Here is an 8489-nt window from a genome sequence, read left to right on the forward strand (position 1 = left end):
TTGGGGTACCCTATAAATACTCCCTCTCCCTCACCTCTTCGTGCTGCTAGTTCTTTGACAAATAAATACCCTTCTAGAGTCCCAAAGAGCACCTCTCCTCTCCCTTGCTTTGTGATTCACCTTGAGAAAGGGATTTGAGTGAGAGATCCAGTGAAAGTGACTTTGAGTTCATCTTTGAGCATTAGGTTTCATCTCCAAGCTTTGCTTCGTGTGCATTTGTTACTCTTAGAGATTGAGGTCTCCTAGACAGCTAGGAGTCACTCATGAGTCCCAATCGATTTGTGGCGTGTTGTGAGAAGTTTGTGAAGGCCGGATTCCGCCTTCGAAAGGGAAGGAATACCAAGTGGAACCGATGAGTGCTCTGTGCAACCTCGCGAGGAAAAGGGTTGAAAGGGACCCAGCTCAAGTGCGATCAAGCTTCTCAACGGAGACGTAGGATCCCCTCAAGGATCTGAACTTTAGGAACAAATTAGTTGTTTCTCCCCTCGTTGGTTATTTCTCACCTCCTACGTGATTTTGAGCAATTATCATATTATCTTGAGTTATACTTCGTGCTTGCTAATTTTATCTTAAATTGAATAGCTTTATACCCTGCCACATCTTACATTTTGCAGTTTAACTCATCCTTGTGCGTAGATCTATCTGAGTTCATTTTCAGGCAGATCAGAAGTTCCGATCGTATACATCAGAACTTCCGATGTAAGTCGAAACATCCGATATTTATATCGGAATATCCAATATCTGTTTTCCGTTGTGCTGTTCTGTTTTAATATTTGAAAAAGCGCCTATCCACCCCCCTCTAGGCCGGTATCTTGATCCTTCAAGGGGGAGGAGGATACGGAGGAGGACGAGGAGGAGGAGGAGCAAGAGGAGGATGACGACGGCGGGTGGGACGCGTGGGAAGACTTCGACAACGACTACGATGATATAGGTCCCGACGATGACTTCTAGACGTCGATGAATTAGGCACGACTGGCGACGACGATGGCATGCATGACGTTAGTTAGGGTTATTTTGTTGACATAGGTGTAGGACGTTCTTTTGGGATGTTCTTTTGCGATGCCGTGGCGAGAAGAATTTTGCGCGCGTGCGGCGAGAAGTTGGAAGTAACTAGGGTTATTTTTTGTATAGTTAGGGTTAAATACTCTAGTTTAATTTGATAAGTACTCTAGTTTGTCCAATGCGATCTGTTGAATGGGATCAAAGTTCAGTTCAGTTCTGTTGAATACGATCGGTGTAGTACTCTCTGTTTGCATGTCTCTGTTTTGAAAGTCGATCTCTTCTGGAAATGTGAAAGTCATTAATGATAGGTCGTAGTTGTCACCCGTCACTAATGTGAAAGTTATTAGTGCTCTCATCCGCTGCTCAACCACTCTTATCCACACCTTCGCTCACGTCTGTGCCGCCCGATGTTGCCGCCATCCTCCCCCTTCCATCGCAGCCTGACGCCGCTGCCCCCCTCCACCCGCTAGGGTTAGGGTGATGGATCAAGATAGCGACCGTGACCGTGGCAGCCTTAGATGGATTCTGATGACTCCTCCATCGACTCGCACACCAAACATCCAGTACCCTCCAGGCCAAACCATGCCAAACACTTTGAAAATGTCTCCTCTACAATGGCTGCCACTGGTAGCCTTCGTGAGTACTTGAACACATCGTTCAAGGACTCGGAAGCATTGCTTGTCATTGTCCTCCACCGAAATCCCCCGTCCATGCATTGAAATACCTTCTCAGGCTTTTCTCTCACATTTTTGTCTTCTACTAGATATTTACCAACCTTTTTAAGGTATGTTATTGCATTTGGGCAAGTTTCAGCAATTGAAGACATTCTTTCCTGAAATTTACGAGGTTTCTTTTTCTTGACCATCCACTTGAAGATCTTGAGCACCATTTCATCCCGACACGTTTTCCATAGGTTCTCGGCAACATGTTGCGAGCAAAGGCAATGCACACACTCACCAGCACTCTCATTCCAACCAATGTGTGGCCGCTTAAACAATCATTTTATGGCTTTATGACGATCTGAAATAACACATATGAACTTAATTTCCAATACCAAGACTTCTGCACCCATCTCATGCATCAACCCAGTTTTTTTTTAACGGCGCTTCCCCATGGCGCGGTCTTCGTTGAAAACCTAGGGTGCGGTGCAGGGCTCGAACCCCATTGGCTCGGCTCCATCTGGGAGCATTGCCACCGAGCTCCATGCTCGTCCGAATCAGCCCCAGTTCTTAGCGTCTTCTTTCTCCACAATGGCAAATGCAAGGGGAAGTAGTTGGCTGTTTGCATCATATCCACAATGTTATTTTTTATTTCTCTTGTTTTCTTCATGATGAAGCGATGTAATAATGAATACAGGTTGTATGCATCGGAGGATACAACAAGCCGGAACTCTTTCCATTATCTAAAAAAACCTCCCCGGCAGAAAACATACATCAACACTCATTACTGGGTGAAGTTGGGGAACTGCTTCAATGCATGGACCAAATGTCCAAGCCACACACTGAAATGCTTGGCACCTTTCCTGTGCCATTGAGTTTGCTACAACAACATACTTTGTACCTGGATTTTTTTTTTACCTTTATAGCCTCAAGGAAGGGGGTGAGGAGTGCATATGATTCTAAAGCTGGCAACTGGGCGAGCTGGGTCGGGTCCCTGCGGATTTTACATCCGGTGGGGGCGGGACGGGGGCAAATTTTGCCCTGCGAGGGTCCTAGGCCGAGGCCCCGACTTAGGTTCGGGTCGGGGCCGGGGGCTCATATTTACCCGTGGGAACCTGCGGGCGCCCGAAAAGTCAGCCCGCCCGCCCGACTGCCTGCCAGCACTGAGCGAGACAAGGAAGCTTCGCGGAAGATTTGTGGTGGGCAAATTGAGGACCATGAGCCAGCAGGTGCAGCAGCAGCACGCCACCACTGCCGTTCCGCGTCGCCGTCCGAGCCCGCCGTGGTCCCGCCAACGCTCTCGAGCCACTCGTGCCGCCGCACGCTCCCGCCCGCCCCCACCAACGCTCTTGCCTGCCCCCGCCGCCACTCACTCTCCCGTAGGCCCCAACCGCCCCCCGCCCTTGCCACCGCGCGCTCCTGCCGCCCGCGGGGACCCTGTCGGGTTTCGGGTCCCCGCCGGATTCAGGGCCGATGCTGGGTTTTCACCCGTTAGGCGTTTTAGGGGTGGGTCAGGTTTTTTGGTTCGGGTTCCAAGTCAGATACGTTCTTGGCACACCCAGCCCCAACCCGCCCCGCCCTGTTGCCAGACATATATGATTCTTCCCAACTACCAAAGATTTAGTGCTATTGCTTTCTCTCTTCCACGCCACTAGTTGTAAGATGGTTTCACACTTTGGTAGCGCTGTCGAACATTTTTAATGCTCAAATCCTGTATCACGTATCACATTAGCAATCATAGCAGCTGACAGTTGGGAATGGTCAAACCTATCAGAAGGTGCACGAGTAGTGTGATAATATGGGCATTTCTTTATTTTCCAAGATGAACCAATTTTGGTCGGTGTTACGTAGAGCCTCCACTTGCACTTGTTATCAATACACTGGGCTACAAGTTTGGATCGACTGCTGGTGCTGTACCTGACTTCTCTATTGGCATTGACGTGAAACTCATCTATGGCAATCTGCTGGTGCTCCTTTGTGTAACAGCCGGTGTTTTTAGCTCTTGTCATATTGGTAAAAATCACTAAAAATTAAAACTTTTTGAATAAACATAGATGCAATTGGCCTAGGTTAAATATGTGTTGATTGTTTAATTCCGGTCCAATTTGAAAGCTTCCAAAATTCAAACCAAGTCTAGATAGGATCATATGCATTTTGTTTGCTTGGCTCTTATTTGTTTCTCCTGTGCTTACCCAATTTGAATCTAATTCAATTTCTGGGTCTGCTTGAACCCTAGATTAATATCTATCCATCTCTAGTTTAACCTATCTCTATATTCCTTGGTAAAACCCTAAAATCCTTATCTCGATCTCCTCTTTTGCCGAACCTAGTTCCTTCAACCAACCTTTCGTGCCTCAAATAAAATCCTATCCGATTCAAACTTCCATCCCATCTCTAACCTTTTACCTAAACCTATATAAACCCTAGGTTTAAATCCCAAATCAATTCCTAAAACCTAAATCCGGTCGGGCCTAATCTCCCTCCTCCTTGTTTTAGACCCAGTGGCGGCCCGGCCCAACTCCCACCTTCCCTCCACTTTCCTCCCCCGCAACAGCCCAACAGCCACACGGGTCAGCCTGTGTCACACCACAATGCACTAGCCCATCTCTGACCCATGGAGGCATGTCTCGGCGTCCCCTCTCTCCAGTCTGCTCAGGCCTGGCTCAGCTCGGCCACACGCTGCCCATCAACGCCAAGGAGTAAAACATCGGGCCGCTTTCTCTCTTCTCCCACTTACACGTGGGCTTGGGGCACTGTAGCCCTGCCGACTACCTTCCGACGCGCCGCCCTGCTCCTCTTTCTCTCTCTGACGCTGCACCACACGTGCTACACTCTCCCTGTCGCCTATGTAGCACCGATATGGATACGTGTATCAGTATCGGACCGATATGGATATGAGGATACGCCATTTTCCTAAAAACTCCCATTCCCTAATACGTTTGACTTTTTTTAAAAATAATTAATACGGTGCATATAATAATAGCAGGAACAAATTACCTTGTTCTTGCGTCATTTCTTCTCTCTTTTCCAACAACCATTCCAATGATCCAAGTAGCCAACAACCAATGCTAAAAAAGAATGTAGAAGAGGGTTACAATTATAAACCACAAGTGCATAGTGTATAGAAGTGTGGGAAAACAGATTGAATATCATCACCTTTGAGGATGAGGAGCCTTCCACTTCAGCTGACCTTTCTTCTCTCATAGAATCAGTCAATCAAATAGCATAACACATAGCTACGACATACTGGAGTTCACAACATAGCACAATATATTGAGATTGACATAGCACATAGCAGTTCACAAATCACAACAATAAGCCATAGAGTTCAGGTTCTACTTTAAGTTCTATTACATTACAATAATATAACAGTCTCAAATTTAGGAAATGATAATTTATAAAGGAGATAACAGGCTTCAACTCCAAGTTCATCCTCCACCAGTCCAACTAGGCTTCTTCATCCTCATTGACTTCATCTTCATTCTCCTTAACTTGTTGTACCTGGCATTTTATAACCCTTCAAGTCATTGCTGCAAGCACAGGTAAATGCTTCTTGAATGTATGGATTTCTTGCAAAATTGAAACAGATCCCTGAAAATAAAAAAAAAGAATTAGCACAAGCAATGGTCTTGCAAAATTGCAGTTGTAGTTGAACAATAAATATGTGTTGCATTGCAATTGCATATCTCCTGAATAAAATGCTCTTGCAATTAAAGCATCCATGTGCTTGTGCTGGTCCATTTTCCAAGCTTTGTCTAGTGCAGAAGGAGGTCCACTCCGCCTTTTCTTATTGCTATTGAATGAAGAAGTAGGCAAGGACTCAGTTATTTGTTTTGATCTTTCTAATGGTTCTTTAGCAGCTGCAACTTCTCTCCTCATCTAGCTAAGCTCATCTATTGTCACCTTCAAACACAAACTGATTCCCTTGTTGGACTTTTTCAGCAAGTGAGCTTCCACTCTAGTGTAGCTAAATTTTTTTAAGTGAATAGTAATTGCATCTCCATCTAGCATTGGCTCCACCTGTAGCCAATTTCTCTAAAATTGTGACATGATCCCACAATGGAGCCTTGAGGTCGGTGATGGATCGAGCACTTGAGGTTGCACCACCACCACTACTAGAACTTGTCATCTGAATGTAAATAAAGAAAAGCACTAATTGAGTACGGTGTACAGACTATAAAGTGTATAAAATACACTACAAATTGAAGTTGAAGCATTGAACCTAGAGTACACTAGTACAAATTGAAGCATTAAACTTGAACTTATAGAGTACAGACTATAAATTGAAGCATTGAACTTGAACCTATAGATCTAATAAACGGAGTCAATCAGGAGGGGGAAAGGGGGAGAAGATCTAACCGGTCAGGCGATCATCGCTGGCCGCCGGCTCGCGGTCGTGGCTGCAGGAGGTGAGGAGGGGTGCTCGTAGCTGCTTCCCCATTGCCCCTGCAGGCAGGTCAGGCGGCAGTGCGTGACTGCGTGGTCCAGTCGAGGCAAAGAATGAAAGCCCTTGTGATAGTCCTTGTTGGTGGAGGTCGTCGCCAGCACTTGGTCGCGCGGCGTTGTTGCGGCTGTGGAGAGAGGCGACTAGGTGTCGAGTGTTGAGAGATGGAGAGAGACCGAGAGGGTCATGCATTAAGTCACAGAAGGGACCCTGTCAACTTGGGCTGGGCCATAACGGAGATGTATCGCCCAAGTATCCAGCACGTATCCGATTTTTGTTTTTTTGTTTTTTTCCCGATATGCGATAGATACGTATCCTAGTCGTATCAGAGCCGTATCCATATCGGATGTCGTATCAGATACGGATATGCTCGATCAGGGGCATATCAGTGTTTTGTAGCCTGTCACGCAGCGACCTTGTCGCTTCGCACTACCGCACCGTTGGCGCTCTACCGCTTTGCCCTTTCTGCCCTAGCAATCGATGGCCGGGCTAGTTCTAGTCAGGCACTAGAGTGTCGAGCCGCACCTCAGCTTTCTCTCTCTCTCTCTCTCTCTCTCTCTCCTGTTTTCGACCCGCCAGCCGAGCGCACACAATGTAGAACAAAAGGCAAGCCCCAAACTCTTCTCTCTCCCATCCCCATTCCCTTTCCTCTCCTCTCTATCGCGCACATCTCCCCACTGAAATCACCACCTTTTCCCCCTCTTCCTCCTCTCTGACAAGCGCCGCCAGTCACGGCCCTTGTCCCGGGTGCAGAGGAGGGGATACACCGAGCGCCATGGGTCACCTCCCGTGACTTCGACAAGCTCAAATCTCTACCATTGAAGCTGACGACCATGGACACCATTTCACCGACAAGTTTGAGCCACCGCCACCAAGCTCGCCTTCGTCTTCTTCTTCGGCCATCTCTTCTTCCCCGTCGAGCAGCGATAGTGCTCCAACACCTCCTCTTTTCTAGGGTTGTCAACGAGCCAAGCTCGAGCGAGCTTGTCGCTTCAAGCTTAAGCTTGATAGAAACTCGAGTCAGGCTCTATTCAAGCAAAATATCTGGCTGAGCCTACGACCAGGCTTGAGCTTGGCTTGTTAGGGTCTTGAGCCAAGCTCAAATCGAGCCTAGAGCGAGTCGAGTTCGGGTAGCTCACCAACCTCGAACTTTTTTGATAGCCCTATCTGTGAGCCACATGTGTATATAGCCATGTGGCCTTGAGGCTAGGAGATTGGAGTTTAGGTTGGATGGTGAGGTTAAAAAAATGAACTCAGCTAAAGTGAATGGACACTGGCTTTGTCTCAACGGACAATAGTTGGAGTTAGCCGAGCTTTTGATAAGCTATTCGAGCTCGAGCTCTACAGGCTTGTGAGCTTGTGGCTAGGTTTGAGCTTGGGTTGTTAGGCTCTTGAGTTGAGATCAAATCGAGCCTATAGTTGAGTCGAATTTGAGTAGCTCGCGAGCCTCGAGCTTTTTTTTTTGATAGCTCTACTCTTTTCCCTTTCTGTGTGGCAACGTGCTCGCTTGTGCATCTGTCCCACACCCCGCACATAAGCCGACGCCACAAAATCTTGTCGTTGGCCATCTCAGGTGGCTAATGCGGCCAAGGTTAGGCCCAGTGAGCTCACCGCATCATGTAGATGCTCTTTCGCTAGGGCCTTGGGTCAAATTGGGGATGTCTCTATGCTTTCTTCCTTCGCCACCGTCGGCAGCATCTTCGACGTTGTTCTAATATGGCTTCGGCGAACTTCGGTCGATGTAGGACCCACCAACAAACTCACCATGACATGTAGACTCATGGCAGTAGCTCCTTTGTCGAGGTCCGGAGCTTGTAGCTGGATTTTGGCCAGTTTTCGACAAGCACACTATCATTAGGGAGGACGGCAGCCTCTGCTGCAATCATCTCTGGTGAGGCCGACATGGCCATGGGTGGCCCAGTTGACTCCAGTCAACTTGGTAGCTGGCCACATGGGCCTTTGGCTCAGGCCTTTACCAGATCGGTCATTTGGGCATTGGCCACTTGATTTAAGGCCTGTGGACCTTATCCTCTTTGGGCCATGTCCGCATTATACATGCCGCTCTTTAAAGTGGACCAAAATCCTTCTTCGGGCTAGATATTTAATCTTTTGGGTTGGGCCTGAAATCGAATGCGGCTTGGTTGGAATTGAGGCCTTTCAACAGACCTTTTGTTAGATGTCGGCCCAATGAAAATCCCACCGCTATTTTGGCCCATAGGCTCATTTATTAAGCCTTCGACCTTTTTAAAATAAGATATAGTGGCCCATGCGATTCCACAACCAGAGCCTGCTTAAGACCCAGTCCAGTCAGCAGGTTGATTGGGTCAATGCTGGCATGGCACTGCTGACGTGGTAGTGTACTGTTGACCAGGCGCACCTATCAG

The sequence above is a fragment of the Phragmites australis genome, chromosome 7 (assembly GCF_958298935.1).
Source record: "Phragmites australis chromosome 7, lpPhrAust1.1, whole genome shotgun sequence".
Classification (NCBI taxonomy): Eukaryota; Viridiplantae; Streptophyta; class Magnoliopsida; order Poales; family Poaceae; genus Phragmites; species Phragmites australis.